Here is a 27500-nt window from a genome sequence, read left to right on the forward strand (position 1 = left end):
CACCTGCGGGCCTCGGTGGCCATCAATTAATAAAACCAAAAGCTTACCTTGACGTGGAAAAGTTCCAGTGTTGGATAGTCATAGGCAGCTAGCTAACATGGCATCCCTCTCTGTTTGAGCAGGGTGTTTACAGTTTTTTTTGATTGCTTAAGCACGATTTTCAAAACAGGGCCCGTGTTTTCAAAACACTACACCCAATTAGCACAACCACACACCCAATTAGCACAACCACACACCCAATTAGCACAACCACACACACAATTAGCACAACCACACACCCAATTAGCACAACCACACACCCAAGTAGCACAACCACACACCCAATTAGCACAACCACACACACAATTAGCACAACCACACACACAATTAGCACAACCACACACCCAATTAGCACAACCACACACCCAAGTAGCACAACCACACACCCAATTAGCACTACCACACACCCAATTAGCAAAACACTACAGATCCTTTGCAAAATTAAACACTCTTGTAAAAACTGTACACCTCTTTTTAAAAACCACACTTTGTTCCCATATGAAACACACACGTTTCTCATTACTATACTCTGTTTGCACGAGTTACACTCTGCTGTGATAAACCTAAAACACTTTCAGCACTTCTACTTCCCTATGATTAGAGTAGGCTACTATCAACAAAGTACAAATATAATGTCAATTCACCAAACACTACACAAGACCAATGTTGCAGACTGAAGAAACTCATTTATTTCTCAATACGCCCAAAATGTTGACATGGAGATTCATAATGCTGTAACCAAACGTCAATTTACGTATTGTAAGTTCAAAAAAAAGAATTAGAAAATAAGACATTGTCTCTTCGCCGAGCTAGATCTGGCCAGAGAATTTCATCAACATCGCAGGCAATGTTGTCATTAGCAAGACACCTTGGAAAGAAACGTCTTCAATGACGAATCCATCCGTGCATTGCTGCTACCTCCATCTGGTCACAGGCCTCCTCCATGGCTTGGATGAGGGGTACCTCAGCCTGGAGACGGAGATCACATACCTTCCACCGCAGTGCCGAGAAAAACTCTTCTATAGGGTTGAGGAATGGAGAGTATGGTGGAAGATATAGGACGGTGAAATGTGGATGTTGCTGAAACCAGATCTGAACCAGAGCAGAGCGGTGGAAAGACACATTGTCCCAGACAACAATGTATTGCATATGATCGATTCGATTTGCTGCTGTTATGTTGTGCAATTGGTCCAAGAATGTAAGTATGAGTGCTGTGTTGTAAGGGCCCATATGGGCATGGCGGTGGAGGACCCCATTCTGTGTAATGGCTGCACAGAGTGTTATATTACCCCCACGTTGCCCTGGGACATTGACTATAGCCCTGTGGCCAATGATGTTTCTTCCCCTCCTTCGTGTTCTCGTCAGGTTGAACCCAGCCTCATCTACGTAAATGAACTCATGCTGGATCTCCTCTCCATCCATTCATGAAACAACTCTGAAAAACAGTGTCAAGCAAAATGGTGTAGTTCAGTGTAGATCTAGTATACATATTACAGTACAGTAAAAGATTGTGAGACAGTATGCAAGATCACACTGCTAAAGTGAATTACATACCTCTGCATAATCATGCCACAGTCGTTTCACCCTTTCGGAATTGGGCTCGAAAGGCACTCAATAAATTTGCTTCATTTGAATATGTTGTTTGTTTAGGATGCCAGTGTTGATGTGGAGACCTGATGGATGTCATTGAAAAGGGCATGGTTATTGACCATGTCAGCTTGGAGCTGCTTGAGTGTTATAGCATTGTTGGCCAAAACCAACGGATGTAACGGCTAGCTTAGTTAGCGGTGCGCGCTAAATAGTGTTTCAATCGGTGACTTCACTTGCTCTGAGACCTTGAAGTAGTAGTTCCCCTTGCTCTGCAAGGGCCGTGGCTTTTGTGGAGCACTGGGTAACGATGCTTCGTGGGTGACTGTTGTTGATGTGTGCAGAGGGTCCCCGGTTTGCGCCCGGGTATGGGCGAGGGGACGGTCTAAAGTTATACTGTTACATTAGCTTGGAGCTGCTTGAGTGTTATAGCATTGTTGGCCAAAACCATGTTTACTATCTCCCTCTCTTGCTGTTCTGTGAACATAGGAGGCCTTCCCCCTTGTCGTCCCTGACCCTCAATCCTATGTAGAAAAACCAGTATACAATAGTACAGTAATTTCACAGGAAAAGGTAACAGCAGTGCTGATAGTGCATAGAATACAGTACTGTAAGCAGTTACTGAAACCGTGCAGATGTTTTTGATATGATGATATTTTTACAATACCTATTTTCCAGTCTAAATGTTCTCATCACACTTGCCACTGTATATCGGCTTAGATTTGGCTGTACTGGCAGTCCAGCCTCCCTCAGCGTCAGGCCGTGGTTGACAACGTAGTCAAGCAGTGTTGCACGGATCTCATTTGTCAGATTCGGTCCTCTTTGAGCACCTTCTTGTCCTCCTCGTCCTCCTCCTCGTCCTCCTCGTTCTCCTCGTCCTCCTCGTTCTCCTCGTCCTCCTCGTTCTCCTCGTCCTCCTCGTTCTCCTCGTCCTCCTCGTTCTCCTCCTCATCTTACTCTTTCTCTGACTCTTTCCATTGTGCTTGAAGACCGACGAACTCACCTGCTGCTTTTTATAGTGCTCATACACCTGATTGGTGTGTCTACAATTAAGCAAACGAGTGTTTGCACACCTGATGACTGTGTTGAACCAATAGGTTGGATGGTGTGGTAATCTGACAGTCAGTGCTTTGGTATTGCAAGGACGTGACTTCATGATAGATGTTTGTGTGTAATGTATGTTAAGTGTGTTTAGTGTTTTGCAAATCACTGTGTGTAGAGTTTTGCAACAAGTGTGAGGTTGACAATGTGCTTATAGTTGTGCAAATATGGGCTGATGTTTTGCTTCTTGAGTGTAAGGTTTTGCTAATAGTGTACTACTTTTCATTTTAGTGTGTAAGCAATCCAAACAAACTGTAAGTAGGCTAAACTAGCTAGCTCCGTTCTCAAGCTAAGTAAGTAAAAGTGAAAAAAAATACTACAAAATAACCTAGCTCTCTCTGTCTCTCTTGCTTCTCTTTCCTTTTTGAAGGAATTCATTTGTTAATTTTTTGAAAAATATTGTCGTTCTCTGTCTTTGAGTCAACTACTCACCGCAGGGTAAGCAGCTGTAGCTTATGCTTTCACTAGTAGATTCATTCTCTGATCCTTTTGATTGGGTGGACAACATGTCAGTTAATGCTGCAAGAGCTCTGATAGGTTGGAGGACGTCCTCCGGAAGATGTCATCATTACTGTGTAAGTCTATGGAAGAGAGTGAGAACCATGAGCCTCCTAGGTTTTGTATTGAAATCAATGTACCGAGAGGAGGACAGAAGCTAGCTGTCCTCCGGCTACACCACGGTGCTACTCTGCTGTTGAGGCCTTCATTGCAACACGGTGTTTCTTATTCAATCTTATTCCAAAGCTATTGGCATTAATATGGAATTGTTCTCCCCTTTGCTGCCAAAACAGCGTCCACTCTTCTGGGAAGACTTTCAACTAGATGTTGGAACATGTTGCTTCCAATCATCCACAAGAAAACTAGAGGTCGGACACTGATGTAGAGCGATTAGACCTGGCTCGCAATCGTCATTCCAATTCATCCCAAAGGTGTTCAATGGGGTTCAGGTCAGGGCTCTATGCAGGCCAGTCAAGTTCTTCCTCACCGATCTCAACAAACCATTTTTGTATGAGCCTTGCTTTGTGAACGGGGGCATTGTCATGCAAAAACAGGAAAGGGCCTTCCCCAAACTATTGCCACAAAGTTGGAAGAACAGAATTGTCTAGAATATAATTTTGAGCTGTAGCATTAAGATTTCCCTTCACTGGCCTAAGAGACCTAGCCCGAACCATGAAAAACAGCCCCAGAACATTATTCCTCCTCCACCAAACTTTACAGTTGGCACTACTTACAGATGACTGGGGAAGCCCTAGGCAGGGAAGACGAACTGAATGTTGAAAAGGTGGCATCCTATGACAGTGCCATGTTGAAAGTCACTGAGCTCTTCAGTAACACTGTTCTACTGCCAATGTTTGTCTATGGAGATTGAATGGCTGTGTGCTCGATTTTATACACCTGTTAATAACGGGTGTGGCTGAAATATGCACTAATTTGAATAGGTGTCCACATACTTTAGTATTTTAGTGTATTTAGTATAGTTTTATCTAAAAAGGATAACTTTTGTTTATGTTTCACTATTTTTATTTTTATGAAATGCACTGAGGATAGCCTTCCTCCACTGTGGAGCCTCCACTGTTCCTGTATAGTCTATCTACACAATCTGCATAGATAATCTATCAGCAAACAGTGTCCGGTGAGACCAGGAGCCTGAGATTATGGGCCTGAATGACAACAGTGGCAGGATTGGCCTTGAGAGAGAGAGAGCTCAGGAGATAGCTAATATAGCCTCATTGTGTTAGAAAGCGTATATGCTGTAGTCTATCTATATACCATATAGAATCAGCCAATCAACCAAAGGTCGAGGTGCAACTGTTCTCCACTCTTCTCATCACCACAAAGACTGGCCAAACCACACAGACGTAGATACCTACTGTACACTAGGCCTTTCATCACCCACAACAGGTTCCCTAATGACCGTCATGGACTGTTTTCACTGGGAGAAACTCTCTGGGAGAGAGAGAGTCAGAGAGACATTGTAATGGGAGAGAGAGAGAGTCAGTCATATAGTACAGCAGCTCATATAGTACTCATACAGTACAGTAGCTCATATAGTACTCATATAGTACAGTAGTTCATAAAGTACAGTAGCTCATATAGTACTCATATAGTACAGTAGCTCATATAGTACAGTAGCTCATATAGTACTCATACAGTACAGTAGCTCATATAGTGCTCATATAGTACAGTAGTTCATATAGTACTCATATAGTACAGTAGTTCATATGGTAATGTAGCTCATATAGCACCGTATCTCATATAGTACAGTAGTTCATATACTACTCATAAAGTACAGTACCTCATATAGTACAGTATCTCATATAGTACTCATATAGTACAGTACCTCATATAGTACAGTAGCTCATATAATACTCACATAGTACAGTAGTTCATATGGTAATGTAGCTCATATAGCACCGAACATAGCATCCTGATAATCTGCTTCCTACCAAACTCTTATTTTGAAATCAAACACCACAAAACAAACATCCCAATTTGTCATTAATCTCACACTCATATCTATTTTCCCTGGTTTCTAATTATTATTTTTCTCTCCACCCGGTTGAGAAGAAATGAAGGGAAAACAGCAAGTGATCAAATGGATCCACGAGAGACTCTCTGGTAGTTTCTAACAGATAACCCCAGTCATGTCATGTTGCTATGGTTGCTGTGTGAACTCTCTAACTCTACCTCCCTCCGCAGCAGGCAGAGAGGCACAGACAACAACAAAAAAATCCCCTCATTGATCAGTAGTTTAAACACTCAGACTTCCAGGTGAATTGGTTTATTGGTTTGGTGGCCTCGGAAACTAGTTAAATGAAAAGGCTTAAAAAGAAATGATAAGGTTCAGCTCAAGATGCCTCTCTGTGTTAAGGTGATGACTAGCACACAATACCCAAGTCTAGTCCGTTGAGTGTAATATAGTGGGTGAGATTCCACAGGAACCAAAAAAGGTTCTACATGGAACCTAATAGGGTTCTATGAACGGGCGGAAACATTCTACAGGGACAGCAGATATAATCTAGATTAGTTTAATGAATGAGTTAATGAATGAATTGAGCTCTGAAGTCATTCCGAACAGACAGAAACTAGTTTATTTTAATTTGATTTTCTAGAGGGAGGGTGTTGGAAGTGGAGATGGGATGATGTCCCCCTTCTGAGACTGAAGGGAAGGGTCTCTACAAAAGATAGGGTTTCTGGCCATACTGTATTGTTAAATGTCATTATATCTCAATTAATACATGATGTACAGAGAAATGTGGAATCAAGTTTCAAATGAAATGGGCACATACAAGCTGATGGAGAGATTGGACAGTAGATATATTGACCACTCTGACTCATCCTTTCACTCCTCCCTCCCTCCCTCCCTCCCTCCCTCCCTCCCTCCCTCCCTCCCTCCCTCCCTCCCTCCCTCCCTCCCTCCCTCCCCTCCCTCCCTCCCTCCCTCCCTCCCTCTCTCTCCCTCCCTCTCTCTCTCCCTCCCTCCCTCCCTCCCTCCCTCCCTCCCTCTCTCTCTCTCTCTCTCTCTCCTCTCCCTCCCTCCCTCCCTCCCTCCCTCCCTCCCTCTGAACTCCCTCTCTCTCTCTCCCTCCTCTCTCCCTCCCTCCCTCCCTCCCTCCCTCCCTCCCTCCCTCCCTCCCTCCCTCCCTCCCTCTCTCTCTCCATCTCTCCCTCCCTCCCTCCCTCCCTCCCTTCCTTCCTTCCTTCCTTCCTCCCTCCCACCCCCCCCTCCCTAATCTCTGTCTGTCATCCTTTCTCATCTGTAATCTTCTTTAAATCCTGATTCAGCAGACATTATCTCACCCCTTGAGAACGGATAATACAACTATTTAAAGGGGGGTTCTAACTGTCTGTTAAGAGTTCCTCTAAAATCCTCACATTTTTAAAATGAACTCCCTGTTTAATGCTCAAATTAAAACCCCATTCCAGGTCAAACTGTTCTAGTCTCTGGTCTCCATTCCAGGTCAAACTGTTCTAGTCTCGGTCTCCATTCCAGGTCAAACTGTTCTAGTCTCTGGTCTCCATTCCAGGTCAAACTGTTCTGGTCTCTGGTCTCCATTCCAGGTCAAACTGTTCTAGTCTCTGGTCTCCATTCCAGGTCAAACTGTTCTGGTCTCTGGTCTCCATTCCAGGTCAAACTGTTCTAGTCTCTGGTCTCCATTCCAGGTCAAACTGTTCTATTCCAGGTCAAACTGTTCTGGTCTCTGGTCTCCATTCCAGGTCAAACTGTTCTAGTCTCTGGTCTCCATTCCAGGTCAAACTGTTCTGGTCTCTGGTCTCCATTCCAGGTCAAACTGTTCTAGTCTCGGTCTCCATTCCAGGTCAAACTGTTCTAGTATCTGGTCTCCATTCGAGGTCAAACTGTTCTAGTCTCTGGTCTCCATTCCAGGTCAAACTGTTCTAGTCTCTGGTCTCCATTCCAGGTCAAACTGTTCTAGTCTCTGGTCTCCATTACAGGTCAAACTGTTCTAGTCTCGGTCTCCATTCCAGGTCAAACTGTTCTGGTCTCTGGGCTCCATTACAGGTCAAACTGTTCTAGTCTCTGGTCTCCATTCCAGGTCAAACTGTTCTAGTCTCGGTCTCCATTCCAGGTCAAACTGTTCTAGTATCTGGTCTCCATTCGAGGTCAAACTGTTCTAGTCTCTGGTCTCCATTCCAGGTCAAACTGTTCTAGTCTCTGGTCTCCATTCCAGGTCAAACTGTTCTAGTCTCTGGTCTCCATTACAGGTCAAACTGTTCTAGTCTCGGTCTCCATTCCAGGTCAAACTGTTCTGGTCTCTGGGCTCCATTACAGGTCAAACTGTTCTAGTCTCGGTCTCCATTCCAGGTCAAACTGTTCTAGTATCTGGTCTCCATTCGAGGTCAAACTGTTCTAGTCTCTGGTCTCCATTCCAGGTCAAACTGTTCTAGTCTCTGGTCTCCATTCCAGGTCAAACTGTTCTAGTCTCGGTCTCCATTCCAGGTCAAACTGTTCTAGTCTCTGGTCTCCATTCCAGGTCAAACTGTTCTAGTCTCTGGTCTCCATTCCAGGTCAAACTGTTCTAGTCTCTGGTCTCCATTCCAGGTCAAACTGTTCTAGTCTCGGTCTCCATTCCAGGTCAAACTGTTCTAGTCTCTGGTCTCCATTCCAGGTCAAACTGTTCTAGTCTCGGTCTCCATTCCAGGTCAAACTGTTCTAGTATCTGGTCTCCATTCGAGGTCAAACTGTTCTAGTCTCTGGTCTCCATTCCAGGTCAAACTGTTCTAGTCTCTGGTCTCCATTCCAGGTCAAACTGTTCTAGTCTCTGGTCTCCATTACAGGTCAAACTGTTCTAGTCTCGGTCTCCATTCCAGGTCAAACTGTTCTGGTCTCTGGGCTCCATTACAGGTCAAACTGTTCTAGTCTCGGTCTCCATTCCAGTTCAAACTGTTCTAGTATCTGGTCTCCATTCGAGGTCAAACTGTTCTAGTCTCTGGTCTCCATTCCAGGTCAAACTGTTCTAGTCTCTGGTCTCCATTCCAGGTCAAACTGTTCTAGTCTCGGTCTCCATTCCAGGTCAAACTGTTCTAGTCTCTGGTCTCCATTCCAGGTCAAACTGTTCTAGTCTCGGTCTCCATTCCAGGTCAAACTGTTCTAGTCTCTGGTCTCCATTCCAGGTCAAACTGTTCTAGTCTCGGTCTCCATTCCAGGTCAAACTGTTCTAGTCTCTGGTCTCCATTCCAGGTCAAACTGTTCTAGTCTCTGGTCTCCATTCCAGGTCAAACTGTTCTAGTCTCGGTCTCCATTCCAGGTCAAACTGTTCTAGTCTCGGTCTCCATTCCAGGTCAAACTGTTCTAGTCTCGGTCTCCATTCCAGGTCAAACTGTTCTGGTCTCTGGGCTCCATTACAGGTCAAACTGTTCTAGTCTCTGGTCTCCATTCCAGGTCAAACTGTTCTAGTCTCGGTCTCCATTCCAGGTCAAACTGTTCTAGTATCTGGTCTCCATTCGAGGTCAAACTGTTCTAGTCTCTGGTCTCCATTCCAGGTCAAACTGTTCTAGTCTCTGGTCTCCATTCCAGGTCAAACTGTTCTAGTCTCTGGTCTCCATTACAGGTCAAACTGTTCTAGTCTCGGTCTCCATTCCAGGTCAAACTGTTCTGGTCTCTGGGCTCCATTACAGGTCAAACTGTTCTAGTCTCGGTCTCCATTCCAGTTCAAACTGTTCTAGTATCTGGTCTCCATTCGAGGTCAAACTGTTCTAGTCTCTGGTCTCCATTCCAGGTCAAACTGTTCTAGTCTCTGGTCTCCATTCCAGGTCAAACTGTTCTAGTCTCGGTCTCCATTCCAGGTCAAACTGTTCTAGTCTCTGGTCTCCATTCCAGGTCAAACTGTTCTAGTCTCGGTCTCCATTCCAGGTCAAACTGTTCTAGTCTCTGGTCTCCATTCCAGGTCAAACTGTTCTAGTCTCGGTCTCCATTCCAGGTCAAACTGTTCTAGTCTCTGGTCTCCATTCCAGGTCAAACTGTTCTAGTCTCTGGTCTCCATTCCAGGTCAAACTGTTCTAGTCTCGGTCTCCATTCCAGGTCAAACTGTTCTAGTCTCGGTCTCCATTCCAGGTCAAACTGTTCTAGTCTCGGTCTCCATTCCAGGTCAAACTGTTCTGGTCTCTGGGCTCCATTACAGGTCAAACTGTTCTAGTCTCTGGTCTCCATTCCAGGTCAAACTGTTCTAGTCTCGGTCTCCATTCCAGGTCAAACTGTTCTAGTATCTGGTCTCCATTCGAGGTCAAACTGTTCTAGTCTCTGGTCTCCATTCCAGGTCAAACTGTTCTAGTCTCTGGTCTCCATTCCAGGTCAAACTGTTCTAGTCTCTGGTCTCCATTACAGGTCAAACTGTTCTAGTCTCGGTCTCCATTCCAGGTCAAACTGTTCTGGTCTCTGGGCTCCATTACAGGTCAAACTGTTCTAGTCTCGGTCTCCATTCCAGGTCAAACTGTTCTAGTATCTGGTCTCCATTCCAGGTCAAACTGTTCTAGTCTCTGGTCTCCATTCCAGGTCAAACTGTTCTAGTCTCTGGTCTCCATTCCAGGTCAAACTGTTCTAGTCTCGGTCTCCATTCCAGGTCAAACTGTTCTAGTCTCTGGTCTCCATTCCAGGTCAAACTGTTCTAGTCTCGGTCTCCATTCCAGGTCAAACTGTTCTAGTCTCTGGTCTCCATTCCAGGTCAAACTGTTCTAGTCTCGGTCTCCATTCCAGGTCAAACTGTTCTAGTCTCTGGTCTCCATTCCAGGTCAAACTGTTCTAGTCTCGGTCTCCATTCCAGGTCAAACTGTTCTAGTATCTGGTCTCCATTCGAGGTCAAACTGTTCTAGTCTCTGGTCTCCATTCCAGGTCAAACTGTTCTAGTCTCTGGTCTCCATTCCAGGTCAAACTGTTCTAGTCTCTGGTCTCCATTACAGGTCAAACTGTTCTAGTCTCGGTCTCCATTCCAGGTCAAACTGTTCTGGTCTCTGGGCTCCATTACAGGTCAAACTGTTCTAGTCTCGGTCTCCATTCCAGGTCAAACTGTTCTAGTATCTGGTCTCCATTCGAGGTCAAACTGTTCTAGTCTCTGGTCTCCATTCCAGGTCAAACTGTTCTAGTCTCTGGTCTCCATTCCAGGTCAAACTGTTCTAGTCTCGGTCTCCATTCCAGGTCAAACTGTTCTAGTCTCTGGTCTCCATTCCAGGTCAAACTGTTCTAGTCTCGGTCTCCATTCCAGGTCAAACTGTTCTAGTCTCTGGTCTCCATTCCAGGTCAAACTGTTCTAGTCTCGGTCTCCATTCCAGGTCAAACTGTTCTAGTCTCTGGTCTCCATTCCAGGTCAAACTGTTCTAGTCTCGGTCTCCATTCCAGGTCAAACTGTTCTAGTCTCGGTCTCCATTCCAGGTCAAACTGTTCTAGTCTCGGTCTCCATTCCAGGTCAAACTGTTCTAGTCTCTGGTCTCCATTCCAGGTCAAACTGTTCTAGTCTCTGGTCTCCATTCCAGGTCAAACTGTTCTAGTCTCTGGTCTCCATTCCAGGTAATGCAAAATCATGAATTATTGGATTATCATGTATTATTACAACCCCCCCCACATTCGCCAAATACAATTATAACCAAATTATTTCATGTTGATCATAAATGATTGTGGTATTCACCTGTATAACCACAGTCACAGGGATACAACCCAGATACTATTCAACATCAGGATTGTCAAGCTAAATATATGCTAATTGGCATATATTATATCTATATATATGAGCACCCCCTCCTCACACCTCCTCCTCCATGCTTCACGGTGGGAACCACACATGCAGAGATCATTCGTTCACCTACTCACCTTATCTACACGGCGTTTGGAACCAAAAATCTCAAATTTGGACTCATCAGACCAATGGGCATGTTTCCACCGGTCTAATGTCCATTGCTCGTGTTTCTTGGCCCAAGCAAGTCTCTTCTTCTTATTGGTGTGCTTTAGTAGTGGTTTCTTTGTAGTGGTTTCTTTGTAGTGGTTTCTTTGCAGCAATTTGACTATGAAGGCCTGATTCATGCAGTCTCCTCTGAACACTTGATGTTGAGATGTGTCTCTTTCTTGAACTCTGTGAAGCATTAGTTTTGGCTGCAATTTCTGAGGCTGGTAACTTTAATTTACTTATCCACTCCCAGTTATTAAACAGACACATTCAGCCATTAATTTCTCATTACATAGAAACAAATGGAGGGAGAAAAGGAGAAACCCTTTCACTGACCCTTATGATTGGTTGTCTGCCCTTGGGGAGGACCTAAGTGAGAACCACAGATTGACTCCATGGAGTTAGAGGTTGACCACTTCAACCTTGCTTAACCCTGAACAGATCAGATCACCATGGATCAACACACAATGGATAATTAACATGATTTATATTCATTAAAATCGCGTGTCAAACCCATTACCATTACCTGTGGGGTATTTCCTATGGCCCTTTAATGCAAGTCAGATGAGGAAGGACAATTTAAATGAGTTGTGATTAGTCGATTGATAGCCTTGCGCTACCAAACATCTCTAATCTTGTTCATCACTGGGCCAGAACCAAAAATCCTGAATTTATGTCCTTTAAAGGGGCAATCTGTAGTTCAAACAGTAACAAAGCTGCCACCCTGCCACTGTGAAATCATAGACAGAGCTACGGATGCAAGGACTGACCATCCAAGATATCATAGCTTATATTTTCGGGGTTCGGATTAGGGTACGCTAGTTGAATAAAGATCATGACGCATTTTTTTTTAAAAGTTATATTCGTCAAGACTCAATGGCTATATACAGTAACGTGAATTTAAATGTGTAAAAATGCCTGTAGCAGTCACAGAATGCGTCTTTAAGTCTAAAGTCTGAGGCCTTGTCTCACTTAAATGGATATGCTAATGAATGTCTGAGGCCTTGTCTCACTTAAATGGAAATATGCTAATGAATGAAGGGGTAGGAATGTATGACCTAATGTGTGTGTGTGTATGTATGTGTCTGTCTGTGTGTGTGTGTGTCTGTGTGTTTCTGTCTGTGTGTTTGTCTGTCTGTCTGTCTGTCTGTCTGTCTGTCTGTCTGTCTGTCTGTCTGTCTGTCTGTCTGTCTGTCTGTCTGTCTGTCTGTCTGTCTGTCTGTCTGTCTGTCTGTCTGTCTGTCTCTGTGTCTGTGTGTGTCCGTCTGTGTGTGTTTCTGTCTGTGTGTGTGTGTGTGTGTGTGTGTGTGTGTGTGTGTGTGTGTGTGTGTGTCGTGTGTGTGTGTCTGTCTGTTTGTGTGTCTGTGTGCGCATCTGTGTCTGTGTCTGTTTGTCTGTATGTCTGTCTGTATGTGTATGTATGTGTGTGTCTGTGTGTGTGTGTCTGTGTGTCTGTATGTGTGTCTTTGTCTGTCTGTGTTAGAGGTCGACCAATTATTCGGCATGGCCGATAAATTTGGGCCGAATTCAAGTTTTCATAACAATCGGTAATCGGCATTTTTGGACGCCGATTATAGCCGATTACATTGCAATCCACGAGGAGACTGCGTGGCAGGCTGACCACCTGAACGCGAATGCAGTAGAAGCCAAGGTAAGTTGCTAGCTAGCATTAAACGTATCTTATAAAAAACAATCAATCATAATCACTAGTTAACTACACATGGTTGATGATATTACTAGTTTATCTAGCTTGTCCTGCGTTGCATATAATCAATGCGGTGCCTGTTAATTTATCATCAAATCACAGCCTACTACGCCAAACGGGTGATGATTTAACAAAAGCGCATTCGCGAAAACAACACTGTCGTTGCAACAATGTTTCCCTAACCATAAGCATCGATGCCTTTCTTAAAATCAATACACAAGCATGTGTTTTTTAAACCTGCATATTTAGTTAATATTGCCTGCTAACATAAATTGATTTTAACTGGGGAAATTGTGTCACTCCTCTTGCGTTCTGTGCAAGCAGAGTCAGGGTAAATGCAGCAATTGGGCCGCCTGCCTCGTTGCACAAGCAGAGTCAGCAGTTTGGGCCGCCTGCCTATGCAGCAGAGTCAGGGTTGGGCCGCCTGCCTCGTTGCACAAGCAGAGTCAGGGTATATGCAGCAGTTTGGGCCGCTTGCCTCGTTGCACAAGCAGAGTCAGGGTATATGCAGCAGTTTGGGCCGCCTGCCTCATTGCACAAGCAGAGTCAGGGTATATGCAGCAGTTTGGGCCGCCTGCCTCGTTGCTGTGTGAAGACCATTTCTTACTAACAAAGCCGGGAATTAATTTGCCAGAATTTTACGTAATCATGACACAACTTTGAAGATTGTTCATTGCAACAGCAATATTTAGACTAATGGATGCCACCCGTTAGATAAAATACGGAACGGTTCCGTATTTCACTGAAAGAATAAACGTTTTGTTTTCGAGCCTATCAACTCCCGAGATTAGGCTGGCAAATACTATAGTGCCTATAAGAACATCCAATAGTCAAAGGTATATGAAATACAAATGGTATAGAGAGAAATAGTCCTATAATTCCTATAATAACTACAACCTAAAACTCTTATCTTTTTTTACATGGCACTTTTACCTTCTTCTCCAACACTTTGTTTTTGCATTATTTAAACCAAATTAAACATGTTTCATTATTTATTTGAGACTAAATTGATTTTATTTATGTACTATATTAAGTTAAAATAAAAGTGTTCATTCAGTATTGTTATAATTGTCATTATTGTCATTATTACATTACATATATAAAAATCGTCCGATTTATCGGTATCGGCGTTGAAAAATCATAATCGGTCGACCTCTAGTCTGTGTGTGTCTGTGTTTCGTAGTTTGTCTGTGTGTGTGTCTCTTTGTGCCTGTGTGTTTATTTCTGTTTGTGTTTGTGTGTGTGGGTGTGTGTGTGCATGTCTGTGTGTGTCGATGTGTGTCTGTTTGTATACGTCTGTGTCTGTGTGTGTGTCTGTATGTGTGTATGTCTGTGTCTGTCTGTGTGTATGTCTCTGTGTATGTCTGTGTGTGTCTCTGTGTGTCTGTGTATGTGTGTGTCTCTCTCTCACTGTGTGTGTGTGTGTGTGTGTGTGTGTGTGTGTGTGTGTGTGTGTGTGTGTGTGTGTGTGTGTGTGTGTGTGTGTGTGTGTGTGTGTGTGACGAGGGTGGTTATTCTTCTCCTCTAAGGCCTGTTCAGGATGAAATCTGTATAACTCAACAACATTCCTCCAACAACGGATATGTTATTGTTTAGTAAACGTGCATCGCTTCTGGGTGTCGAATGACAATTACAACTGCTAGTTGCTGCAGTGATGCTCATCAGATGAGACATCAGATATTATTGTCTGGTCTAACTAACTAACCATCTCTACTGTTGTTTCCTTTCAAAAAAGGTTGTCCTCTCTGTGCTTTTATTTCGATTTCAAAGTGAGGACATGCTGTGCAGCAATAAACCTTTCACTTCCCTTTGTTCGTTCTGTGGGGTGTGAGCACCAAGTATGGCTGGGCGCCAGCCAAACTGAAACATGCTGGTGCCTTTATAGCAGTGTGTGGGGCTGTAGTCTGGAGTCTGTCTGTGTGGGGCTGTATTCTGGAGTCTGTCTGTGTGGGGCTGTAGTCTGGAGTCTGTCTGTGTGGGCTGTAGTCTGGAGTCTGTCTGTGTGGGGCTGTAGTCTAGAGTCTGTCTGTGTGGGGCTGGAGTCTGGAGTCTGTCTGTGTGGGCTGTAGTCTGGAGTCTGTCTGTGTGGGGCTGGAGTCTGTCTGTGTGGGGCTGTAGTCTGGAGTCTGTCTGTGTGGGGCTGTATTCTGGAGCCTGTCTGTGTGGGCTGTAGTCTGGAGTCTGTCTGTGTGGGGCTGTAGTCTGGAGTCTGTCTGTGTGGGGCTGTAGTCTGGAGTCTGTCTCTGTGGGGTTGTAGTCTAGAGTCTGTCTGTGTGGGCTGTAGTCTGAAGTCTGTCTGTGTGGGGCTGGTCTGGAGTCTGTCTGTGTGGGGCTGTAGTCTGGAGTCTGTCTGTGTGGGCTGCAGTCTGGAGTCTGTCTGTGTGGGCTGTAGTCTGGAGTCTGTCTGTGTGGGGTCTGGAGTCTGTCTGTGTGGGGCTGTAGTCTGAGTCTGTCTGTGTGGGGCTGGAGTCTGTCTGTGTGGGGCTGTAGTCTGGAGTCTGTCTGTGTGGGCTGCATTCTGGAGTCTGTCTGTGTGGGGCTGTAGTCTGGAGTCTGTCTGTGTGGGGCTGTAGTCTGTGTGGGGCTGTAGTCTGTCTCTGTCTGTGGGGTTGGAGTCTGTCTGTGTGGGCTGTAGTCTGAGTCTAGTCTGAAGTCTGTCTGTGTGGGGCTGTAGTCTGGAGTCTGTCTGTGTGGGGCTGGTCTGGAGTCTGTCTGTCTGTGTGGGGCTGTAGTCTGGAGTCTGTCTGTGTGGGCTGTAGTCTGGAGTCTGTCTGTGTGGGCTGCAGTCTGGAGTCTGTCTGTGTGGGGCTGCTGGAGTCTGTCTGTGTGGGGCTGTAGTCTGGAGTCTGTCTGTGTGGGGCTGGAGTCTGTCTGTGTGGGGCTGTAGTCTGGAGTCTGTCTGTGTGGGCTGCATTCTGGAGTCTGTCTGTGTGGGGCTGTAGTCTGGAGTCTGTCTGTGTGGGGCTGTATTCTGGAGTCTGTCTGTGTGGGCTGTATTCTGGAGTCTGTCTGTGTGGGGCTGTAGTCTGGAGTCTGTCTGTGTGGGGCTTTAGACTGGAGTCTGTTTGTGTGGGGCTGTAGTCTGGAGTCTGTCTGTGTGGGGCTGGAGTCTGTCTGTGTGGGGCTGTAGTCTGGAGTCTGTCTGTGTGGGCTGTAGTCTGGAGTCTGTCTGTGTGGGGCTGTAGTCTGGAGTCTGTCTGTGTGGGGCTGTATTCTGGAGTCTGTCTGTGTGGGGCTGTAGTCTGGAGTCTGTCTGTGTGGGGCTGTAGTCTGGAGTCTGTTTATGTGGGGCTGTAGTCTGGAGTCTGTCTGTGTGGGGCTGTAGTCTGGAGTCTGTCTGTGTGGGGCTGTAGTCTGGAGTCTGTCTGTGTGGGGCTGTAGTCTGGAGTCTGTCTGTGTGGGGCTGTAGTCTGGAGTCTGTCTATGTGGGGCTGTAGTCTGGAGTCTGTCTGTGTGGGGCTATAGTCTGGAGTCTGTCTATGTGTGGCTGTAGTCTGGAGTCTGTCTGTGTGGGGCTGTAGTCTGGAGTCTGTCTATTGCTATCCATGTGTATGTGACCCAAGAAAATTGATTTGATTTGATTTACATATTGGTTTCTATCTTTTTCTTTCTCTGTCTTAACTTTTAACACTTGTACATCCAAATGATCTTGTCTTCCACTACCTCCGTGTGGTCGTGTTCACTTTTAAAGGGGAGTACTGGTATAAGAAATATGATGGAAACTCGGTCTAGCCTTGGCTTAAAACCCCTTCAATACTTGACTGTAAAATGTCTCAGAAGTTTAAAACATTCAGGAGAAAAGAAAGACAAAGAGGTAAGATAAAAGGAGAGTATTAGTTGGACTGTGTTCAGATGTGTAGGGTTAATCTGGATCCAAACTAGATCTCTTTGTTTCAGTTGTAGAGGAAAAAGGAAGTGCTACTAAGGTACACAATAGTAGATATTTGTAGACAGAAGGTGACCTTCGGTAAAGGGGTATTTGTCATCAAAAGGAGAGGAGGACCAAGGCACTCCTCATATAATTAAGGCATGTTCAATAGAACAAAGATTTTAAAAACTCTGACGCGTTTTCGACAGCAAAGCCTTCGTCTGGGAGTGCTTTGATTTATTATTGTTTCAGTGTGGATTCCAGGCTAGAGTAGGCCCTATAGATCCCCAGTAGCAGACTGCTTCCAGTACTATAAACAGACGCCCTCCAGGAGGTAAGGAATCCTTTATTTGATAGATTTCCTGCTTCAACACCAGGGATTACCCTCATAACCTTCTACTCCTTTCAATTCCTTATTGGCTCAGGTAACGATTGTGTGTTTTTGTGTGTGTGTGTATGTGTGTGTGTGCATGTGTTTGTGTGCATGTGTGTGTGTGCATGTGTGTGTATGTTTCGTTTTGCTTGTTTTGTTTTTCTCCATCTGTCTTCCTAGGTGACCCACAACTAATAAACACACTCCTGTAAAGGTTCACCGTGCTGCTCTGCTCACCAAGCTACAGAACACCGTGCTGCTCTGCTCACCAAGCTACAGTAACACCATGCTGCTCTGCTCACCAAGCTACAGAACACCATGCTGCTCTGCTCACCAAGCTACAGAACACCGTGCTGCTCTGCTCACCAAGCTACAGTAACACCATGCTGCTCTGCTCACCAAGCTACAGTAACACCATGCTGCTCTGCTCACCAAGCTACAGTAACACCATGCTGCTCTGCTCACCAAGCTACAGTAACACCATGCTGTTCTGCTCACCAAGCTACAGTAACACCATGCTGCTCTGCTCACCAAGCTACAGTAACACCGTGCTGCTCTGCTCACCAAGCTACAGAACACCATGCTGCTCTGCTCACCAAGCTACAGAACACCGTGCTGCTCTGCTCACCAAGCTACAGTAACACCGTGCTGCTCTGCTCACCAAGCTACAGTAACACCGTGCTGCTCTGCTCACCAAGCTACAGTAACACCATGCTGCTCTGCTCACCAAGCTACAGAACACCGTGCTGCTCTGCTCACCAAGCTACAGAACACCATGCTGCTCTGCTCACCAAGCTACAGAACACCGTGCTGCTCTGCTCACCAAGCTACAGAACACCATGCTGCTCTGCTCACCAAGCTACAGAACACCGTGCTGCTCTGCTCACCAAGCTACAGAACACCGTGCTGCTCTGCTCACCAAGCTACAGAACACCGTGCTGCTCTGCTCACCAAGCTACAGAACACCATGCTGCTCTGCTCACCAAGCTACAGTAACACCATGCTGCTCTGCTCACCAAGCTACAGTAACACCATGCTGTGTTTGGTCAGTGCACCTAACAGAAGAACAGTAACACCATGCTGCTCTGCTCACCAAGCTACAGTAACACCATGCTGCTCTGCTCACCAAGCTACAGTAACACCATGCTGCTCTGCTCACCAAGCTACAGTAACACCATGCTGCTCTGCTCACCAAGCTACAGTAACACTCTATTTAATGTCCATGTGTCTTTGTGTTTAGGTGTGTCAGTGCACCTAACAGAAGAACAATACATTATTGCCGATTGTCTGTTTCAGATCATGAGAATTCATATTTTTTCATTTGAACCCGTTCAGAAACACAGAAAACACAACGAGGGTAATTAGCTGCTAAATATTAAACCCAACACTATGTCTGTGCACGTGTCGGTGCATGTGTGTGTGCGTGCGTGTGTCTGTGCGTGTCTGTGTGTCTGTCTGTGTGTCTGTGCGTGTGTCTGTGCGTGTGTCTGCGCCTGTGTCTGTGCATGTGTCTGTGCATGTGTGTGTGTCTGTGAATGTGTGTGTGTGTCGTGTGTCTGTGCGTGTCTGTGTGTCTGTCTGTGTGTCTGTCTGTGTGTCTGTGCGTGTGTCTGTGCGTGTGTTTCTGTGCCTGTGTCTGTGCATGTGTCTGTCTGTCTGTGTGTCTGTGCCTGTGTCTGCGCCTGTGTCTGCGCTGCGCCTGTGTCTGCGCCCGTGCCTGCGCGTGTGTCTGTGCCTGTGTCTGTGCCTGTGTCTGTGCCTGTGTCTGTGCCTGTGTCTGTGCCTGTGTCTGTGCATGTGTGTGTGTAGCCCTTTCCTGCAGTCAAATAACCTAGTGACAACATGGGTAGATTTTCCATTTAAACCTACTAGAGAGCGTGTGCCCTCAGGCCTGGAGGGAAGCTAAAGTCATTCCGCCACCTGGTTGGCTATTTGAGCAAGCCACCTGGTTGGCTATTTGAGCAAGCCACCTGGTTGGCTATTTGAGCAAGCCACCTTGAAATGAGTTTCATTCATTTCAATTAGTGATGATTGTGTTGAGCATCAGCATAAATCTGTCATTCATGCTGTGTTTGTGTGATTTGTTTGAACAGTTGTTAATCGTCATGGTGAGAAAGGTAAAGACAGACTCCTAGTGGTGCTGTTGTATCTCTGGATGTAGGGTTTGTGTGTCTTTATTTTTATTATACCTTTATGTAACCAGGCAAGTCAGTTAAAGAACAAATTCTTATTTTCAAAGACGGCCTAGGAACAGTGGGTTAACTGCCTTGTTCAGGGGCAGAACAACAGATTTGTACCTTGTCAGCTCAGGGGTTTGAACTTGCAACCTTCCGGTTACTATTCCAATGCTCTAACCACTAGGCTACCCTGCCACATTATGGCTTTAAACCCCCTGCTGTATTATAGATAAAGAGTTACCTGTCTAACAGAACACAGAGGGTGTTTCTTTGAAAGACTCTCCAACATAATCCAGGTAGAATCAGGAATTCCCCAGGGCAGCTTTCTAGGCCCATCAATTTTTCAATCTTTACTAACGTCATGCCACATGCCACTTTGAGTAAAGCCAGTGTGTTTATGTATGTGGATTACTCAACACTATACATGTCAGCTACTACAGCAACTGAAATGACTGCAACACTTAACAAAGAGCAACTGTTAGTTTCAGAATGAGTGGCAAGGAAGAAGTTGGTCCTAAATATTTCAAAAACTAAAAACGTTGCATTTCGGGTATAAAAATCGTTCACTAAAACCTGAACCTCAACTACATCTTGTAATAAATAAGATTGAAATTGAGCAAGTTGAGATGACTAAACTGCTTGGGGTAACCCTGGATTGTAAACTGTCATGGTCAAAACATATTGATGCAGTAGTAGCTAAAATGGGGAGAAGTTTGTCCATGAGAAAGTGCTGCTCTGCCTTAATAACACCGTCAACAAGGCAGGTCCTACAGGCTCTAGTCTCTACCTTCTTAACAACACTGTCAACAAGGCAGGTCCTACAGGCCCTAGTTTCTACCTTCTTAACAACACTATCAACAAGGCAGGTCCTACAGGACCTAGTCTCTACCTTCTTAACAACACTGTCAACAAGGCAGGTCCTACAAGCTCTAGTCTCTACCTTCTTAACAACACTATCAACAAGGCAGGTCCTACAGGCCCTAGTTTGTACCTTCTTAACAACACTGTCAACAAGGCAGGTCCTATAGGCCCTAGTTTTTTCGCACCTGGACTACTGTTCAGTCGTGTAGTCAGGTGCTTGGAAGGACTTAGTCAAATTACAATTGGCTCAGAACAGGGCATCACGGGTGGCCCTGAAATGTACACAGAGAGCTAACATTAATAATATTCATGTCAATCTCTCCTGGCTCAAAGTGGAGGAGAGATTGACTTCATCACTACTTGTATTTATGAGAGTTATTGACATGTTGAAAGCACCAAGCTGTCTGTTCATACGACTAGCACCCAGCTCAGACACCCACACATACCCCACAAGACATGCCACCAGAGGTCTCTTCACAGTCCCCAAGTCCAGAACAGACTATGGGAGGCGTACAGTACTACATAGAGACATGGCTACATGGAACTCTATTCCACAGTACTACATAGAGCCATGACTACATGGAACTCTATTCCAAAGTACTACATAGAAACATGACTACATGGACCTCTATTCCACAGTACTACATAGAAACATGACTACATGGAACTCTATTCCACAGTACTACATAGAGCCATGACTACATGGAACTATATTCCACAGTACTACATAGAGCCATGACTACATGTAACTCTATTCCACAGTACTACATAGAGCCATGACTACATGGAACTCTATTCCACAGTACTACATAGAGCCATGACTACATGGAACTCTATTACACAGTACTACATAGAGCCATGACTACATTGAACTCTATTCCACAGTACTACATAGAGCCACGACTACATGGAACTCTATTCCACAGTACTACATAGAGCCACGACTACATGGAACTCTATTCCACAGTACTACATAGAGCCATGACTACATGGAACTCTATTCCACAGTACTACATAGAGCCATGACTATATGTAACTCTATTCCACAGTACCACATAGAGCCCTGACTACATGGAACTCTATTCCACAGTACTACATAGAGCCATGACTACATGGAACTCTATTCCACAGCACTACATAGAGCCATGACTACATGGAACTCTATTCCACAGTACTACATAGAGCCATGACTACATGGAACTCTATTCCACAGTACTACATAGAGCCATGACTACATGGAACTCTATTCCACATCAGGTAAGTAATACAAGCAGTAGAATCAGTTTAAAGAACAGATAAAATACACCTTATGGAACAGTGGGCTCTGTGAAGCAACACAAACATAGACACAGACACACGATAACATACGCACTATGCACACACGTACACAAATATAAACATAGGCACATGCATACACACACATGAAAACATACACACTATACAGACATGTACACATGGATTTTGTGTTGTAGATATGTGGTAGTGGAGTAGAGGCCTGAGGGCACACACTTAGTGTGTTGTAGATATGTGGTAGTGGAGTAGAGGCCTGAGGGCACACACTTAGTGTGTTGTAGATATGTGGTAGTGGAGTAGAGGCCTGAGGGCACACACTTAGTGTGTTGTAGATATGTGGTAGTAGAGTAGAGGCCTGAGGGCACACACTTAGTGTGTTGTAGATATGTGGTAGTAGAGTAAAGGCCTGAGGGCCAACACTTAGTGCGTTGTAGATATGTGGTAGTAGAGTAGAGGCCTGAGGGCACACACTTAGTGTGTTGTAGATATGTGGTAGTGGAGTAGAGGCCTGAGGGCACACACTTAATGTGTTGTAGATATGTGGTAGTAGAGTAGAGGCCTGAGGGAACACACTTAGTGTGTTGTAGATATGTGGGAGTGGAGTAGAGGCCTGAGGGAACACACTTAGTGTGTTGTAGATATGTGGTAGTAGAGTAAAGGCCTGAGGGCCAACACTTAGTGTGTTGTAGATATGTGGTAGTGGAGTAGAGGCCTGAGGGCACACACTTAGTGTGTTGTAGATATGTGGTAGTAGAGTAAAGGCCTGAGGGCCAACACTTAGTGTGTTGTAGATATGTGGTAGTGGAGTAGAGGCCTGAGGGCACACACTTAGTGTGTTGTAGATATGTGGTAGTAGAGTAAAGGCCTGAGGGCCAACACTTAGTGTGTTGTAGATATGTGGTAGTGGAGTAGAGGCCTGAGGGCACACACTTAGTGTGTTGTAGATATGTGGTAGTAGAGTAAAGGCCTGAGGGCCAACACTCAGTGTGTTGTAGATATGTGGTAGTGGAGTAGAGGCCTGAGGGCCAACACTTAGTGTGTTGTAGATATGTGGTAGTAGAGTAATTGCCTGAGGGCACACACTTAGTGTGTTGTAGATATGTGCTAGTAGAGTAAAGGCCTGAGGGCACACACTTAGTGTGTTGTAGATATGTGGTAGTAGAGTAGAGGCCTGAGGGCACACACTTAGTGTGTTGTAGATATGTGGTAGTGGAGTAGAGGCCTGAGGGCACACACTTAGTGTGTTGTAGATATGTGGTAGTGGAGTAGAGGCCTGAGGGCACACACTTAGTGTGTTGTAGATATGTGGTAGTAGAGTAAAGGCCTGAGGGCCAACACTTAGTGTGTTGTAGATATGTGGTAGTGGAGTAGAGGCCTGAGGGCACACACTTAGTGTGTTGTAGATATGTGGTAGTAGAGTAAAGGCCTGAGGGCACGCACTTAGTGTGTTGTAGATATGTGGTAGTAGAGTAAAGGCCTGAGGGCACACACTTAGTGTGTTGTGGATATGTGGTAGTAGAGTAAAGGCCTGAGGGCACACACTTAGTGTGTTGTGGATATGTGGTAGTAGAGTAAAGGCCTGAGGGCCAACACTTAGTGTGTTGTAGATATGTGGTAGTAGAGTAGAGGCCTGAGGGCACACACTTAGTGTGTTGTAGATATGTGGTAGTAGAGTAGAGGCCTGAGGGCACACACTTAGTGTGTTGTAGATATGTGGTAGTAGAGTAAAGGCCTGAGGGCCAACACTTAGTGTGTTGTAGATATGTGGTAGTAGAGTAAAGGCCTGAGGGCCAACACTTAGTGTGTTGTAGATATGTGGTAGTGGAGTAGAGGCCTGAGGGCACACACTTAGTGTGTTGTAGATATGTGGTAGTAGAGTAGAGGCCTGAGGGAACACACTTAGTGTGTTGTAGATATGTGGTAGTAGAGTAGAGGCCTGAGGGCACACACTTAGTGTGTTGTAGATATGTGGTAGTGGAGTAGAGTTCTGAGGGCACACACTTAGTGTGTTGTAGATATGTGGTAGTGGAGTAGAGGCCTGAGGGCACACACTTAGTGTGTTGTAGATATGTGGTAGTAGAGTAGAGGCCTGAGGGCACACACTTAGTGTGTTGTAGATATGTGGTAGTAGAGTAGAGGCCTGAGGGAACACACTTAGTGTGTTGTAGATATGTGGGAGTGGAGTAGAGGCCTGAGGGAACACACTTAGTGTGTTGTAGATATGTGGTAGTAGAGTAAAGGCCTGAGGGCCAACACTTAGTGTGTTGTAGATATGTGGTAGTGGAGTAGAGGCCTGAGGGCACACACTTAGTGTGTTGTAGATATGTGGTAGTAGAGTAAAGGCCTGAGGGCCAACACTTAGTGTGTTGTAGATATGTGGTAGTGGAGTAGAGGCCTGAGGGCACACACTTAGTGTGTTGTAGATATGTGGTAGTAGAGTAAAGGCCTGAGGGCCAACACTTAGTGTGTTGTAGATATGTGGTAGTGGAGTAGAGGCCTGAGGGCACACACTTAGTGTGTTGTAGATATGTGGTAGTAGAGTAAAGGCCTGAGGGCCAACACTCAGTGTGTTGTAGATATGTGGTAGTGGAGTAGAGGCCTGAGGGCCAACACTTAGTGTGTTGTAGATATGTGGTAGTAGAGTAATTGCCTGAGGGCACACACTTAGTGTGTTGTAGATATGTGCTAGTAGAGTAAAGGCCTGAGGGCACACACTTAGTGTGTTGTAGATATGTGGTAGTAGAGTAGAGGCCTGAGGGCACACACTTAGTGTGTTGTAGATATGTGGTAGTGGAGTAGAGGCCTGAGGGCACACACTTAGTGTGTTGTAGATATGTGGTAGTGGAGTAGAGGCCTGAGGGCACACACTTAGTGTGTTGTAGATATGTGGTAGTGGAGTAGAGGCCTGAGGGAACACACTTAGTGTGTTGTAGATATGTGGTAGTGGAGTAGAGGCCTGAGGGCACACACTTAGTGTGTTGTAGATATGTGGTAGTAGAGTAAAGGCCTGAGGGCACGCACTTAGTGTGTTGTAGATATGTGGTAGTAGAGTAAAGGCCTGAGGGCACACACTTAGTGTGTTGTAGATATGTGGTAGTAGAGTAGAGGCCTGAGGGCACACATGTAGTGTGTTGTAGATATGTGGTAGTAGAGTAAAGGCCTGAGGGCACACACTTAGTGTGTTGTAGATATGTGGTAGTAGAGTAGAGGCCTGAGGGCACGCACTTAGTGTGTTGTGGATATGTGGTAGTAGAGTAAAGGCCTGAGGGCACACACTTAGTGTGTTGTGGATATGTGGTAGTAGAGTAAAGGCCTGAGGGCCAACACTTAGTGTGTACTTAGTGTGTTGTAGATATGTGGTAGTAGAGTAAAGGCCTGAGGGCCAACACTTAGTGTGTTGTAGATATGTGGTAGTAGAGTAGAGGCCTGAGGGCACACACTTAGTGTGTTGTAGATATGTGGTAGTAGAGTAGAGGCCTGAGGGCACACACTTAGTGTGTTGTAGATATGTGGTAGTAGAGTAGAGGCCTGAGGGCACACACTTAGTGTGTTGTAGATATGTGGTAGTAGAGTAGAGGCCTGAGGGCACACACTTAGTGTGTTGTAGATATGTGGTAGTAGAGTAGAGGCCTGAGGGCACACACTTAGTGTGTTGTAGATATGTGGTAGTAGAGTAGAGGCCTGAGGGCACACATGTAGTGTGTTGTGAAATATGTTATGAATGTATGTAATGTTTTTAAAATTGTATAAATGCCTTAATTTTGCCAGACTCCAGGAAGACTAGATGCTGCCTTGGCAGGAACTAATGAGGATCCTTAAAAGCAGCAGGTCTGAGTTAGTGAGTACAGGCCCACAGTAGGTCTGAGTTAGTAAGTTCAGGCCCACAGTAGGTCTGAGTTAGTGAGTTCAGGCCCACATTAGATCTGAATTAGTGAGTTCAGCCCACAGTAGATATGAGTTAGTTTCAGGCCCACCGTAGGTCTGAGTTAGTGAGTTCAGGCCCACAGTAGATGTGAGTTCAGGCCCACAGTAGATGTGAGTTCAGGCCCACAGTAGATCTGAGTTCAGGCCCACAGTAGATCTGACATAGTTTTAGGCCCACAGTAGATCTGAGTTAGTTTTAGGCCACAGTAGATCTGAGTTAGTTTTAGGCCACAGTAGATCTGAGTTACTTTTAGGCAACAGTAGATCTGAGATAGTTTTAGGCCCACAACAGGTCTGTGTCACCAACGTGTCTGCTAAAGCACTAACTGGTATAGATGGCTGTTCGATTACCAGCCTCTACCAAGGAACCAAACACAATTGTCTATTTAAGTCAGGTTAGGGATCTGTCATGTCCACACCTTGCGTCATGGTCCTTGGTTCTTAGTGCCTATAGAGGCCCCTAGAATGCCTAGTACATTCTTTAACAAAAAGCCTGTTTATTTTTCCCTCAATCCTCTCTGCCCCTCCCTCCGTCTTTGTTCCTCTCTGAGAGGGTCCTTGCGAGATGCTTCTTGATGAAGAGGAAACATCTGGTTGTAAGAGTTCCTTTATTATCCTCCGATAGAGAGAGAGAGAGAGAGAGAGAGAGAGAGGGGCACCTGAGCAAACACAGCGCTCCATCACAATACCCTCTTTATGTTTTACATCATCTCAGACAAACAGAAGCAAGAGGATCCATCCCAAATGGCACCCTTATTCCGTATGTAGTGCATTACTTCTGACCAGAGCCCTACTCAAAAGTAGTGCACTACATAGGGAATAGGGTGCCATTTGGGACTGAAATGAAGAGTGCAGTTGAAGAGGATCTCCTTCTTTTTCAAGGCTTTTAAATTAAGTGGTCCCACTCTAAAATAAAAACAGCAATTACCAGGGAATTTAACTAGCTCTTAATTCAACCATTATTCAAGCCACATGTTTTCCTCTCTCTAAAGCGTTCCACTGAAGAGACATACAAATAAATAAAACATGGCTGGCTGTAGTTGTTTTGTATAATGTTTTCATTAAACCCCCCCCGTCCCCTTCCCCATCCTCAAAAATAATACTTGACCTGCTTCTCAATGCTTCAGTGTCCCTTCCAGGGTAATGGTGTTTTGCATGATGTTGTTACTAAGCTGAAAGCATGAAATCCCTCTGCTTCAGTCCAGGTCAGTGTAGCCAGATAAACCGGAGAGGGGGAGAGAGGAACAGAGGAGGAGATAGGAATAGAAGGAAGAGAGGAATAGAGGACTAGGGGGATAGAGGAATAGAGGGAGGTGTTAGAGGTATAGGGGGAGGGAATAGAGGATTAGGGGGTTGGGAGAGAAGAATAGGGTGATAGAGGGGGTGGGACGAATAGGGGAGGGGATAGGGAATAAGGGGAGGGGATAGAGGATTCGGGGGAGGGGATAGAGGAATAGGGGAGGGGTGGGAGGAATAGGGGGAGGGGGAGGGGAATAAGGGGAGGGGATAGAGGAATAGAGGGAGGGGTGGGAGGAATGGGGAAGGGGATAGGGGAATAAGGGGAGGGGATAGAGGATTAGGGGGTTGGGAGAGAAGAATAGGGTGATAGAGGTATAGAGGGAGAGGGTGGGAGGAATAGGGGAGGGTATAGGGGAATAAGGGAGGGATAGAGGATTAGGGTGAGGGGATAGAGGAATAGGGGAGGGGATAGAGGAATAGTGGGAGGGGATAGAGGAATAGGGGGAGAGAGGAATAGGGGAGAGAGGAATAGGGGAGAGGGGATAGGGGAGAGAGGAAAAGGGAGAGAGGGATAGAGGAATAGGGGAGAGGAATAGGGAAGTGAGGAATAGGGGGAGAGAGGAATAGGGGAGAGAGGGATAGGGGAGAGAGGAATAGGGGGAGAGAGGGATAGGGGAGAGAGGAATAGGGGAGAGGGGGATAGGGGAGAGAGGAATAGGGGGAGAGAGGAATATGGGGATAGAGGAATAGGGAGCGAGGGGATAGAGGAATATGGGGAGAGGGGATAGGGAATATGGGGAGAGGGGAGAGAGGAATATGGGGAGAGGGGAGAGAGGAATATGGGGATAGAGGGATAGGGAGCGAGGGGAGAGAGGAATATTATAATAATACATATAATAATAATAATAATAAATATAATATTAATAACACAGATAACAAT

This window comes from Oncorhynchus tshawytscha, linkage group LG25 (genome assembly GCF_018296145.1).
Source record: "Oncorhynchus tshawytscha isolate Ot180627B linkage group LG25, Otsh_v2.0, whole genome shotgun sequence".
NCBI lineage: Eukaryota > Metazoa > Chordata > Actinopteri > Salmoniformes > Salmonidae > Oncorhynchus > Oncorhynchus tshawytscha.